Raw genomic sequence first — 13,348 nt, forward strand, 5'->3', positions numbered from 1 at the left:
TCTTTATAGTGGTCTAAGGCATTCTTTTACTATCTTTAAATTCCAAGAGTTTCTTAAGGCAGTGTCTTTGTGACAAGTATTTAGTTTCGAAATGTTATTTTCCCAACCCTTATGTTTTCAATCTTTTCTGACGTCCTTTAATAGGACCCAAATAGAATTGATTCCTACTGACTAAAGAAGGGACATTTTGATCACAAATAAGGTTTGTAAATGCAATGGATTATAGCACATTAAACATGTTAAACACATAAATTCATAATCACATACACACAGGCACACACACACACTTGCTCCTTGATAACTTTTGTAATATACTAAGAAACCAACTTATTATTTGGAAAACCAACAAATTATTGGAGAGGATAAATCATTTATCTTGTTTTTCCTTTATGAACTTTATCTAAGTGTAGCAAAGTAGTTGAAGAGAGGAAGTTTCTCTTTATAAAAATATTCCCCCTCATAACTAAAGAAAGAATTTTGTACCACATAATGGATTAATAAATTTGGACCATGATTATCAAAGGCTGCTAAGAACATAAAAATAAATATTTTATACCTTCTAATGGAAATACATAACATCTATGAAGTAATTTTGCCAAAATCTTAAACTCAGTGATCATTTCTCTGGATGGATTTTAATGCTGATTTTTAGGAAATACATCAAGAGAAAATTATGTGAAGCCATCAGATAGGGAAGCAAATCCAACTTGTGGGAAACTTTACAAGAAAAACTACGTGGCTTTTTCAATAAAAACAATAACAAAACTGCAAGGAAAAAAAAAGGAAGGGAATGTGAAGAATTAAAACAGACTCTGAGTCATAATAACTAACCCTAACATGTGCACCAAAAGTAAAATGAACAATTTGAGTAATGTGAATATTGGTAATATTGTGAAAATTGGTAATAAGGTATTATTGTTTCATGCTGATTTGTGGACAAAAACAGCATTGGGGTTATGTGTACAAAATGCAATTTTTGTTGCTTATGAATACATGACAGCCACTTTGTTGATAAAATAATAAAATTTCTGACATTCTCTTCTCAATAACATTGACAGGCTTGTGGCTGTTGGTACATGGGAAAGTATATTGTTTTGTTTTTGCTTTTGAAAGTATATACTTTGTGAATTTATAATTTCTGAAGTTTTGTAAAGGTTATATAGGTTTTATTTTACTACTCTTTTTCTTTTGTACATATGTTTTAACTTTTCCATTAAAAAGGCAAAAATAAACCGTCCCTCATTAAAGAATTTGTTCTTTTGTTTTAGAGTCACAACACAAAACCAAAGAGAATAGGCTATGCACTCTCATGAAAACAATTTCTGGATCCAAATCTACAACTTTGATTGTAATTACGTGCTGTGGATTAGAACATGAATTGAATTTACAAGAAAGAAATGACCAAAGAAGTTATCTGATACAGCATATCAGATGATTTTGTTGTTGCTGTTGGGTACTCAAATGTTCCTGACATTATTTGGACATCTTATTGATAAAGCTTTAAGAGTAAATGATGAGGGCAATCTACATAAAATTCATTAATATTTACTAATAGTTTTATATGAGAAGAGATAAAAGAGTATTTAATATTTTAAGAAAAGGAAAGTATTTTAATAAGAAAGGACTGATGTTAATTATCCTCACACCTCATGTATTTTATTTTCTCACTTAATTTCCACCAGATAGTATAATTTGCATTTCTAGGATGCCTTTCTGGGAAAACATAAGTGATTCAACAAACTCTTCTGACTAATTCTTACAGTTTTTAACATAATTTTTTGGATGCATTTAAATTTGTTTTTAGTATATATGTATCATACACTTACATCTTTTAAAATATGTTCTCTGTGACTTTCAACAAATAACAGAATGAAGTCACTTAATTATGCAAACATCTCATGGTATTAAAGGGAGAAGAGATAGTCCCAAAAGTCTTCTTCAAAGAACAGAAACAAGGGGTGTCTGGGCGGCTCAGTCAGTTAAGCGTCCCACTCTTGATTTCATCACAGGTCATGAACCCAGGATTGTGAAATTGAGCCCTTGCACTGAGTCCCCAAGGAGCCCATATGGGTGTGGAGTTGCTTAAGATTCCTTCTCTTCCTCTCCCTCTGCCCCTCCTCCATCTCTAACAACAACAACAACAACAATAAAAAAGACCAGAAACAAAATGCCTGAAGTAGTGAAAACAAGTGTCAAAGTATCCCCTTATGCAGCCAATAATTCTTTCCAGAGCATCTAGTAATTTAAGACATAATAACTTGTACTTTTTAATTCCTGGTGGACTCTATATTAATATAATAACTAATTTTTCATAGCTAATCTGACAAAGTGTTTATGGTAGCCATGATGATATTAAAATAATTTTATCGTGGCATTGTTATGTAAAAATGATTCATTATAGGGGCACCTGGGTGGCTCAGTCAGTTGAGCATCAGACTCTTGATTTTGGCTCAGGTCATGATATCAGGGTCATGATTTCAGTGTCCTGAGACTGAGCCCCATGTTGGTCTCTGCACTCAGCAGGAAGACTGCTTGAGATTCTCTCCTTCTCTCTCTGTCCCTCCCCCTAGCTTGTGTGCTTTCCTTCTTTCTCTCTTTCTCTCAAATAAATAAATCTTTAAAAAAGAAAGAATTCATTATGATTTATGGCATTAAAAGACCTTAATAATGTTCTATGATGATAACAGATTAAAATATGATGAGAATTTGAGATCAAAATATACAGAATGAATGCAAATTTTCAAGACATGAATTTATGACATTCTGATTATTTTAATTCTCCACACTCATTATTTTTAAATTAATGATCATTTAGTTATGCGGGGTATGTGTGTCTGTTTTGACAGAGGAAGGTGGGGTGAGAAAAAAGAGTGGAAATGATGATAAATTGATGTTCAACTTAGTAGCTTTCTTAAAAATCAATATTGATCAGCTATTATGGGTTGTTTTTTATTTTCAAGATATTCCATGGAATTCTGTTTTCAAGAGAAGTCAAACTGTCAAATGTTTTAAAGAACTATCTTAATTATTTTGGTAATTATTTCCTTACCAATTCTCTAACTTTATAGGCAAAAAAAAAAAAAAGAGATATCCCTTTCCTTCTATAGACAGACTCACAATCCTTCAGAAGTAGTCATCTCTGAGGCAAGCTTCAGTAAATTGTTTTGAAAATAAACATGACAACCTGTCCAACCCAAATTCATCTCAGGCTTTTGCAATATTTTTGTTCTTTGTATTCTTTTTAATATTATTATTACATATTATTGTTACATTTTAAATGTATAGCTTAGAAATTTCAGACAAAAAATAAAAAATAAATAAATCACTAGATTTTGAAATAGATGAAGCTAGAGTATATTATGCTAAATGAAAGAAGTCAGTCAAAGACAAACACCATATGATCTCACTCATATGTGGAGTTTAAGAAGCAGATGAACAGAGGGAGAAAAAAAAAAGAGAGGGAGGCAAACCATAGGAGACTCTTAACTATAGAGAACAGACTAAGGGTTGCTGGAGGGGAGGTGATGTGTATTAAGGAGGGTACTTGTTGTGATGAGCACTGGGTGTTCTATGTAAATTCTACTCCTGAAACCAATATTACACTATACGTTAACTAGCTAGAATTTAAATAAGAACTTGAAAGAAACAAACAAAAAAATAGATGCAGTTTTTAGAATCATTAGCCACTGCAATAGTAATTCTAGAACCAATTAGGTCAGCCATTATGATGTTTAATTTTTAACTTTTCATTACTAATGAAAGACCACCAATTCTTTAATAGGAAAATGCTATTTGCTCATTCACAACTTTCTTAAAACATTTCTTTATCAATAAAGTGACTTTTTTTAGTGATCACTCTTCATCAAATTTGATCCAACACAGGACAGAATTGAAAAAATGCAAACTGCCCAAAATAATTACTTATGACAAAACTTTTCTCTTTTTTTAAAAAAGAGAGAGAGAGAGAGCAAGAGGAGGGCAGGAGAGGGAGAGATAGAATCCCAAGAAGACTCTCCACTGAGTGCGGACCTGGGGATGAACATGGGGCTTGACCAGGGAACCCCAAGATCACCACCTGAGCCAAAACCAAGAGTCAGATGCTCAACCACTGAGCCACCTAGGTACCCCTACTTACAACACAAGTTTTCTACTAGGAGAGTAACATTCACATAAAAAATACATACATTAGTCTAAGAAGTAAGCACTGAGAAACTAATAATACAAGATGATACTACTCATCATTGTCTTGGCAAATCTAACCATTTTCTTATATTAACCTGATAAATGGTTATAGTTTTTTTTTTTTAAACAGGCCATTGGAATATATATGCCTTGTACCTATTTATTTTTGTTTTCTATTTGCTATCTATTTTTCTTTGTATCCTGTGAAAATAAAATGGCAAAGAGCAAAGAAAAGACTTTTAGCAGACCGGAAATAGTTTGAACATAAGATGCATTTCCATTTTCCTTGCCAGTGCCTAAAGTTGCAGTGAGCAAAACCTTTTCAGGATAAATCACATTGACAATCCCTGGTGTGGAGATGGTAACAGTTTATCACTTCAGGTTGTCAGTGTGTTTGCTTCTGGGAATGAAGGAAAAAGATCAAGTTGCCTGAGATCCCTGAAGTGCTGCATCACCGTCAGTGCACTCCCTTGAGCAAGCAGAATATTTGTTCTGGCATCAGCCTTGTTGCGCTTCTTATTTAAGTGGGTAAATTTCAACTAGCTACAAAGTGTCATCTTTATTATTCTGAATGCTAAATGTTCCCTAGAATGTTGTAAAATAAATAACTATTATGCGAAGACATTAAAACACTAAACTAATGGTTCATTTTTTAAAGCATTCCCTTATATATTTAAGCAAAATAATCAAAGTACAATAAAATAAATAGGGTAGAAAAATGAACCACATGAAAAACAAGGAATAGAAAGAGAAATACAAGCGATACTGCTATACATGATTAGAAACACAGCGGGTGTCTATGAAGCACATGGAATTGGTCATTGAGATCCTTGATTAGCTTTGCCCAATTGCTTGGGTGGTTGAGCAGAGAAATTTGATTGCTGATTGGGTTATCCAATCTGGTTGCTAGGATGACCTAATAACCAGACCAATCATTTACAGTCCAGTTATTTTGATTACCTCGTGACTTAAATTGCCCATTTCATAAAACTTATCCAGTGCTCAGATCTCAACTTGTAGGTGATTGAGGTGATCAGCCACATAGAAATGATCAGAGTACTCAATTTTAGAACACAAAATTGGTGAACGAAATGAGAAAATGGAAAGAACTCCTGTTCTCAATATCTAAAAACTGATACAATGAATAAAGTTTTCCCCTTACAATATAAATGTTTTCAGCATTGTTCTTATTTCTAAATTAAAATCTAGATAATCTTTTTGAAATTTTCTTAGCTGTCAAAAATCAGCTTATTGAGAGAAGTCAGAGAAAATTAGTTCATCGCAGTGCATATGAATGAAACGTACTGTATTATTCATGATCATTGAGTGGCATTATTTAACTGATTATAATTATACAACAAATTAGGTATTTGTTTAATTGAAATTAGCCCAAGGAAACATTTCACAAATTTCTTACAAAACTGGTTACTACTAAACTTCAATTGCCATGGAATATAAAATAACTCACCTCATATCTTAGGTATAACACCACTTCCCCCCTCCATAGCTTAAATATTTAACATTTATTAATATTTTTTCCTCTAAAGGGATATTTAGGGCAATAAGGATATCGTGGTCAAACACTGATTCTTATAAATTGTGCGGGCACAAATCTACCTTGGGTATATTTTTATCAGCATTCCAAAGTCAAATCACATGTTGTATCCCTGTATATGTTAAAGCCTTAAATTTATAGATCTTTTCCCCCTAAGCCCTGATTTTGGCAGCTTTTCCTATATAGCAGAAAACCTCAAAGTACATTCAGATATGCTGATGCACTTCAGTCTTCCTGCTTGACAATTTCTCAGGAGAATTTTTGTGAAATAACTTCACCTTAAAGACTGCGAAATAAGTCCGTCCAGTAAGGCAACGTTAAAAGTTACGAAAAATATCTCCTGTTGAATATCTTGTATTTATATCACTTTGGGTTTGTATTTAATGTTAAAAAACAAATATTTTATTGATGTAACTTGTTAAAAAATAGCCAAGAAACTGGGGCACAGGAAATAAGGTAAGAAATCTTGCATTTTGTTAAAAAGAAAAAAACAAAAAACAAAAAACACCCCACTCACTCTGAGCCTTGTCCCTGGAGTTTCCTCATCCATTTTCTGGAATCAAATGACAAGAGGATAGTTGTAGTCTCAAGCAAGCACACAATTTACTTTCCCAATATTGCCATCCTTTCGGAAGAATAGAAAACAAACATGCAGACCAAAGATCTATAATGAGCAAGTCAACAGGGACCACGTGAGAGAAACAGAAGACCAGAAAGGACAAGGCTGGAATGACTGCACCAACCCTTAGGTTACCAGTTTCCTTTTATTAAAATCTACATATTCAGAGCCTACTGCCTTTGACTGATGACTCTTACTCAAAATTACAGCTAATTTGGAGAGGTACTATCTCAGTTCATAATTTAGGAACTGTTTTAGTTTATAGACCTTCTGTTTTCACCTTAGGTCTTACACAGAGATGCTTATAAATAGAAGAAAAATTACTTAAATATACTATTATAAAATCTTCATTAATGCTGTTGGGATCTGGATTCCTCAATAAGTGTATTTTTTTAGAAATATTCTCAGAAATAACACCTGAGGGGTATGAAAAAGAAGCAAAATTGGGCAGAGAGAAAATTTAGGCTACAATGTAGTCACAATACATCAGGTGACCCCCAAGAAAACATAAGACAGCCAGCCCTTCAGAGTTATCTTAGATGGTAAGGGGGCCAAGCCTACATACCCCCACAAAGACCAGTCATATTAAGCAGGCTATCCCAAGAAGGTAAAATGACTCTGTGTAGTCAAAGGAAATGTCCAAAGAGGACTGCTACTGCAGGTTAGCAAAACCATTCCCAGAAGCTAGATGAATATTCTTTCAGTCCTGAAAAAATTTTTTTTTGCAACATACCATTCTCTTCAGTAAAAATTAATATTCACCAACACAATGTTTATTTCTGCCCAAACTAGAGATGAAATTGTTAGAAGGTAGAATAGATTAAGAAGGGATGTGCTGCAGGACGTGTATGGGTTGTTTGGGGAGTATCGGCTAAATGAGGAGAATATTGGATTGATTTAAATCTAACTCTAATGCATAGAACTTCGAAATTAACAGCTACTCTACTGAAAAATTAAGGCAGTTCTCCAAATGTTTGAAAATAAAGTTAAGATTTAAAGATTCAGGGGCGCCGGGGTGGCTCAGTCGTTAAGCGTCTGCCTTTGGCTCAGGGCATGATCCCAGAGTCCTGGGATCAATCCCCACATCAGGCTCCTCCGCTGGGAGCCTGCTTCTTCCTCTCCCACTCCCCCTGCCTGTGTTCCCTCTCTAGCTGGCTGTCTCTCTCTCTGTCGAGTAAATAAATAAATTCTTAAAAAAAAAAAAAAGATTTAAAGATTCAACTACTTCCATTTCCCTGACTCAATGAGGAAAAAAAAAAAAAGAAATCAAGAGTCAAACGTTTAACTGACTGAGCCACTCAGTCACCCCTCCCTTAGCATATTTTTATTTATTTTTATTTTTATTTATTTTTTTAATAATTTTTATTTTATTATATTAGTCACCCTTAGCGTATTTTTAAAAGCTTTCCAACTATCTCCCTTTTCCATTCCTGACATCCTAAAATCTACTTTCCATAACTCAGACACGGGGGTCTCTTAAAATATAAATTAGATCTTATAAGTTTTACCTGACTTTGGTCATCACTATATTCCTAATTTATAGACTGATTGTTAGTATATAGTATGTAGTAAATGTTCAATAAATATTTGTTGAATAAATAAATTTTATTCTGTTGCCTAAAAGACTTAGAAGGTTTTTTATCATACTTAGGCTAAAATATAGTGTAATGGTTATAATCCTGAATAGGGTATATTATATGTTTTTTTCCTATCTCTTCAGCTGTATCTTATACCACTCCTAACCCTATTCAAATTATTCATTCTCGTCTTAATACCTAAACTTTAGCAGTTCCCTCTTCATAGAACATTATACTGCGCTTTCCATACCTGACCACCCAGACCTTTGCATGGCTTCTCCCTTAAATCCTTGTGTCTAATATTTAAAATCACCTCACAGAAACTTTCCCCTGCTATCCAAAATAAATAGACCTCCAGTTACTTTAGAGCATTTCATTTTATTTTTCTTCATGGCACTTGTAATGTTCTTATTGTATGAATGTTGCTTTTTGTTATAATATAAACCCTAAAAAAGTGGAATTTCTATCAGTCTTCCTTTCCTCTCTATCCCTAGTTTCACACATGGGGGCAAACGTGTGTACACATGCATGCACGCACACACACACATTAGGTGATTTCACTGCATTCTGATTTAGTTGAAAATAAGGATTAAGTCTGCTGCACTGATCATGAGAAATGTGGGAATATCTTCCTTGTTATTTCAGCTTTCTAAAATGTAAATAGAACCATATATTTGTCTAACTCATATAAAGGCTGTGAAAATCAACTAAATTATACTAACAAAAACAATCCCAAAATGTACAAGGAAAGTGGCTTAGTCATTTGAGGCTGCTGTAACAAATTGCCATGGACTGAGTGGCTTAAACAACAGATATTTATTTATCACAGTTCCGGAGGCTGCGAATTCTGAAATCAGGGTGCCAGCATGGCTGGGTGATAGTAAGGACCCTCTTCCTGGTTTCCTCACTTGGTGGATAAAGAGATGGAAAGAAAGCAAACTCTAGTGTCTCTGCTTACGAAGGCATGTAAGCTCTTATTATGAAGGACTTCACCTTCATGAACTAATAACCTCCTAATATCATCACATTGTTGTAAGGATTTCAACACATTAGTTTTAAGGAGACACAAACACTTAGTCCATAACAGAAAGCAGACCAAGAATACCAACAACATCCTCTTCCTTAGAGGCTTGCATTAATAGGTATCACTCCAGAGAACCTAGATAGTGTATTCTATTCAAATAGATCATGCCCTGAGAATCTGATCTCCATTTTGCTTTCACAATTTTAAAGCATAATTTTACAAAGATGGAAGAAAGAAAAAACAGAGACCACTCAAAATGATTTTTAGCCTTAATATCTTATTTTACAAATTAACAAAATATCTCAAAGAAGGAGCTGAGCATGTAGGGACCCCACAGGTAGAAGGAGCTGTATTAGGAATAGGAGTCAGGTCCCTTGATGTCCCATCTATTTATCCTTACCCTAAACTACAGTGGAGTAGAAGAGCGAACAATGTGCTTTCTTAGCTCAAAGAGATCAAGACTCATGCATTCTATAACACTATGCATCTTGTTAATCTAGTGCATTAAACATTAGGCAAAATTAACAAGTTGTCTGGAAATGGAATGTTGGCTGAAAAGATTTAAAAATATATGCTCTTGAAACTATTTGGGCAAATCACTATTCATTTCCATGACCACTTAAGACCTAATATGAGATATGAGATACACATGAGGTGTAAGATAAACACTCTTAAGTCAGTAAATCGTTCAGTCCTAGCTGAATTAACAATACAGTGAATTTTATTACCTAACCAAATGTGTTTCTCCTTAAAGGATTGCCTCTGTGTTGATTTCAATACATATATAATTATATTTCATCCTATTCTACCTAATGGAGCTTCTTTGCCATTTCTATTAAAATGTTGATAATTTAAGATTGGTCTTAAATCAACATCTTTAAAAACATTTCCCTTATTGTTCCTAGACTGTCTTTCCTATAATAGAAAATTCCACAAAGAAACTCAAGTGTGACGAAAAGTATATTAGAACCAAATCAGAAAACTAAACTTTAATTCTTGACCCTTAATTTACCGATTGGGAAACAACCCCAAAAAATTCAACTAAATTTTAAAATATAATTTGAAATAATTTCAAATTTACAGAAAGTTGCAAGTGCTATTTAAAGAAAAATATTTTTTATAATTATATAATTATCATATAACTTTATTACACTATTCCCAGGTTCAACAATTCCTCAATTTTTATACTCATATATAAAATTTATTATTATATAATATAAATTGTTATTGTATATCACATATATATTATATGTAATATAATTGTATAAATATGTAATATAATTGTATAAATATATAAAATTATACATACATATAAATTATAAATGTAATTATATAATTATAAATACATACATATGTGTGTGACCATACCCACACATTTCTATATATTCATGTACATTTTTTTCTGAATTATTTGAGAGTAGAACACATATAGTAATATCCTTTATGCCATAATTTTTCAGTGGTTACTTCTTAAGAAAAAGTTTACGGTATTCATCAGGGTTTTCTAGAGGTAAACAGAAACAATAAGACAGTTTTATAATAGAAGAGATTTATTGTAGGGAAATGTCCCACGACACTATGGAGACTGAGAAGTCCCATCATCTGCCCTCTATAAGCTGAGACCCAGGAAAACCAGTAGTATAATTTCTAGAGCAAGAGGGCCAATGGTGTAAATCTCAGTAGAGAGCAGAAAAAGAGTGATATCCACAGGCAGAGAGAATGAATTCCCCCTTCCTTGGTCTTTTTGCCCTACGCAGGCCCTCAGAGAATTAGAGGATGCCTACACTGGGAAGAACATCTGCTTTACACAGGCTACCAATTCAAATGCTAAATACCATCAGGGACACACTGAGAAATAATTTTAATCTGGGCACTTCATGTCCCAGTCAAGATGACATGGAAAATTAACCATCAAAAGCCCACACCTCATCAACTTGGCACTCATGCACATCTTCTTTTTTTTTTTTTTTAAAGATTTTATTTATTTATTTGACAGAGATAGAGACAGCCAGCGAGAGAGGGAACACAAGCAGGGGGAGTGGGAGAGGAAGAAGTAGGCTCCCAGTGGGGGAGCCTGATGTGGGGCTCGATCCCAGATCGCAGGGATCACGCCCTGAGCCGAAGGCAGATACTTAATGACTGAGCCACCCAGGCGCCCCTCATACACATCTTCTTAAACCATATTTAACTCCTAAAGAAAATAACAAGGTCATAATTCCACCTACCATGATATATCTATTCTGCCTACCATCAAAAATTAGCCCCTACCCCCCAAAAAGAAAGTATTTTGACATCTTATAATTTTAATACTATGATATAAAATTAACAATACTTAAGTACTATCATAAAATCAACATATATTATGTTACATGATAAGAGAATAAAAGGAAACAAACCAAAGATATTGAATACATATACATACATACAAATGTATTAATAATAAAATAAGGAGGAAATATTCATGACAAGTACAGTCCTTATTTCTTTAACTGGTCATGGGGCTGTAGCTGGTATTTATAACTACCTTCCTCCACTAACCATTCTGTGTTCCTATTACCTTCAGTAAGCACCTCAGCTTCTCATATTTCTTTTCCTCCTGGGGTGACCCAAACTTTCATTCCTGAAAGGTCTGGGCCATTAACAGTTCTGCCTGGATTGGGTTATTATGGTTATAGTTTTCCATGGGTGTGATAACACTAAGCAAACTACAGGAGATCTCTTGTATTCCAGACATACTTTTCCTTACCTCCATCGTGGAGTAAGTTATCCAGTTCCCCCTTTGTAGTTTGGATCAATCATCCCAGCCAACACAATACCTCCCTTTTTTCTTTGCTGATTCAAAAGTATGAGAAACTCAAAGTGGCCAAGTGGCAGTCTTAACTTCCAATTCAGTGAAGTCATTTCTCTGTCTCCTGGTGGAAGTATTCCTCCCTTTGGAACTAAAACCCCTAGGCCAACAGAGCATAAGGTCATGGGAACAGGAAACAAAAATTTTGCTTGTGGGTTACCAGGGGTAATAATGAATACTGCCACTTCCATTTCCACCTTTTGATTCTTAGACCCATGAATTCTGGCTATGGGAAAAATAGTACCACGTATTAGATGCTGATTCAGAACACATACAGCCTTCTGAAGAACATTTCCCAGCCCTGCAAGGTACTGTTACCTAGCTGGCATTGTAATGGAATTTTCAAAAGTCCATTGCACTATTCTATCATACTAGCTGCTTCAGGATGATGGGAAATATGGTAAGACCAGTGATTGCATGAGCATGGATCTATTGTCTCATTTCTTTTGCTGTGAAGTGAGTTCCTAGATAAAAGCAATACAGTGTGGAGTATCGCGACAATGGATAGGGCATTCTGTAAATCATGGATGGTAATTTTGGCTGAAGCACTGTGTGCTGAAAAGTCAAATCCATAACCAGGGCTATGTGTCTGTTCCAGGGTGAAAAAATGTTGCCCTTTCCATGATAGAGACTATCCAGTGCAATCAACCTGCCATCAGGTCGCTGGCTCATCACCCCAGGGAAGGTGCCGTATCAAGGATTCGGTGTTGGTCTCTGCTGCTGGCAGATTAAGCACTCAGCAAAAAGTCACAGCCAGGTCAGTCTTTGATTAGTAGGGGTCCATACTGCAGACTCCATGCATCACCTCTACCTCTGATTCCACAGCCACTTCATTCATGAGCCCACTAGGTAATCACAGGGGTGCCTAAGAAAGATGCTGACTGGTATTCACAGAACAGGCCATCCTATGCACTTGATTATTAAAATCCTCCTCTGCTGAGATCACTTTTTGGTGAGCATTCAAATAAGACAGAAATATGTTCATACATTTTGCCATCTTTATATCTTTTTTGATGAGGTGTCTATTCACATCTTTCAGTGATTTTTAATAACACTGTTTTCCTATTCTTGATATTTAAAAGTTCTTTATGTATTTTGGATAAAATTCCTTTAACATATGTAAGTTTTGCAAATATTTTCTCCCAGTCTGTGGCTTGCTTATAGTCTCTTCACGGCATTTTTCAGAGAGCTGTCATTTTTAATTTTAATACAGTTTAATTTATTTTTTTCTCTCATAGATTATACTTTCAGTATACGTTTTTTGTATCTAAAAACTTCCCATCAAATTCAAAGTCACAAAGATTTTCTCCCACACATTTTAGAATTTTGGTTTTCACACTTAGGTCATTTTGACTTAAATTTTGTACATGGACTTCCAATTGTTCTGCCATTTATTGAGAAGACTATCTTTTCTCCTTTGAATTGTCCTTTTTCTTTGTCAAAGACCAATTGACTATATTTATGTAGGTCTATTTATAGGCTCTCTATTCCGTTCTATTACTCTATGTGTCTATTTGTTCATCAATACCATACTGCCTTTTTC

At 34.3% G+C, this 13,348-nt stretch overlaps 1 long non-coding RNA gene across 1 annotated transcript in view; it reads left to right on the plus strand.

Moving 5' to 3' along the window:
- The window catches only part of LOC123001559 (uncharacterized), a 47,144-nt gene extending 34,582 nt beyond the window's left edge, over positions 1-12,562 (plus strand). The window contains exon 3 of the long non-coding RNA XR_006410570.3: positions 12,404-12,562. This is a non-coding gene — a long non-coding RNA (uncharacterized LOC123001559). The remainder of the gene's footprint in view (positions 1-12,403) is intronic.
- Positions 12,563-13,348: the final 786 nt, after the last annotated feature.

The sequence above is a fragment of the Ursus arctos genome, unplaced genomic scaffold, assembly GCF_023065955.2.
Source record: "Ursus arctos isolate Adak ecotype North America unplaced genomic scaffold, UrsArc2.0 scaffold_9, whole genome shotgun sequence".
NCBI lineage: Eukaryota > Metazoa > Chordata > Mammalia > Carnivora > Ursidae > Ursus > Ursus arctos.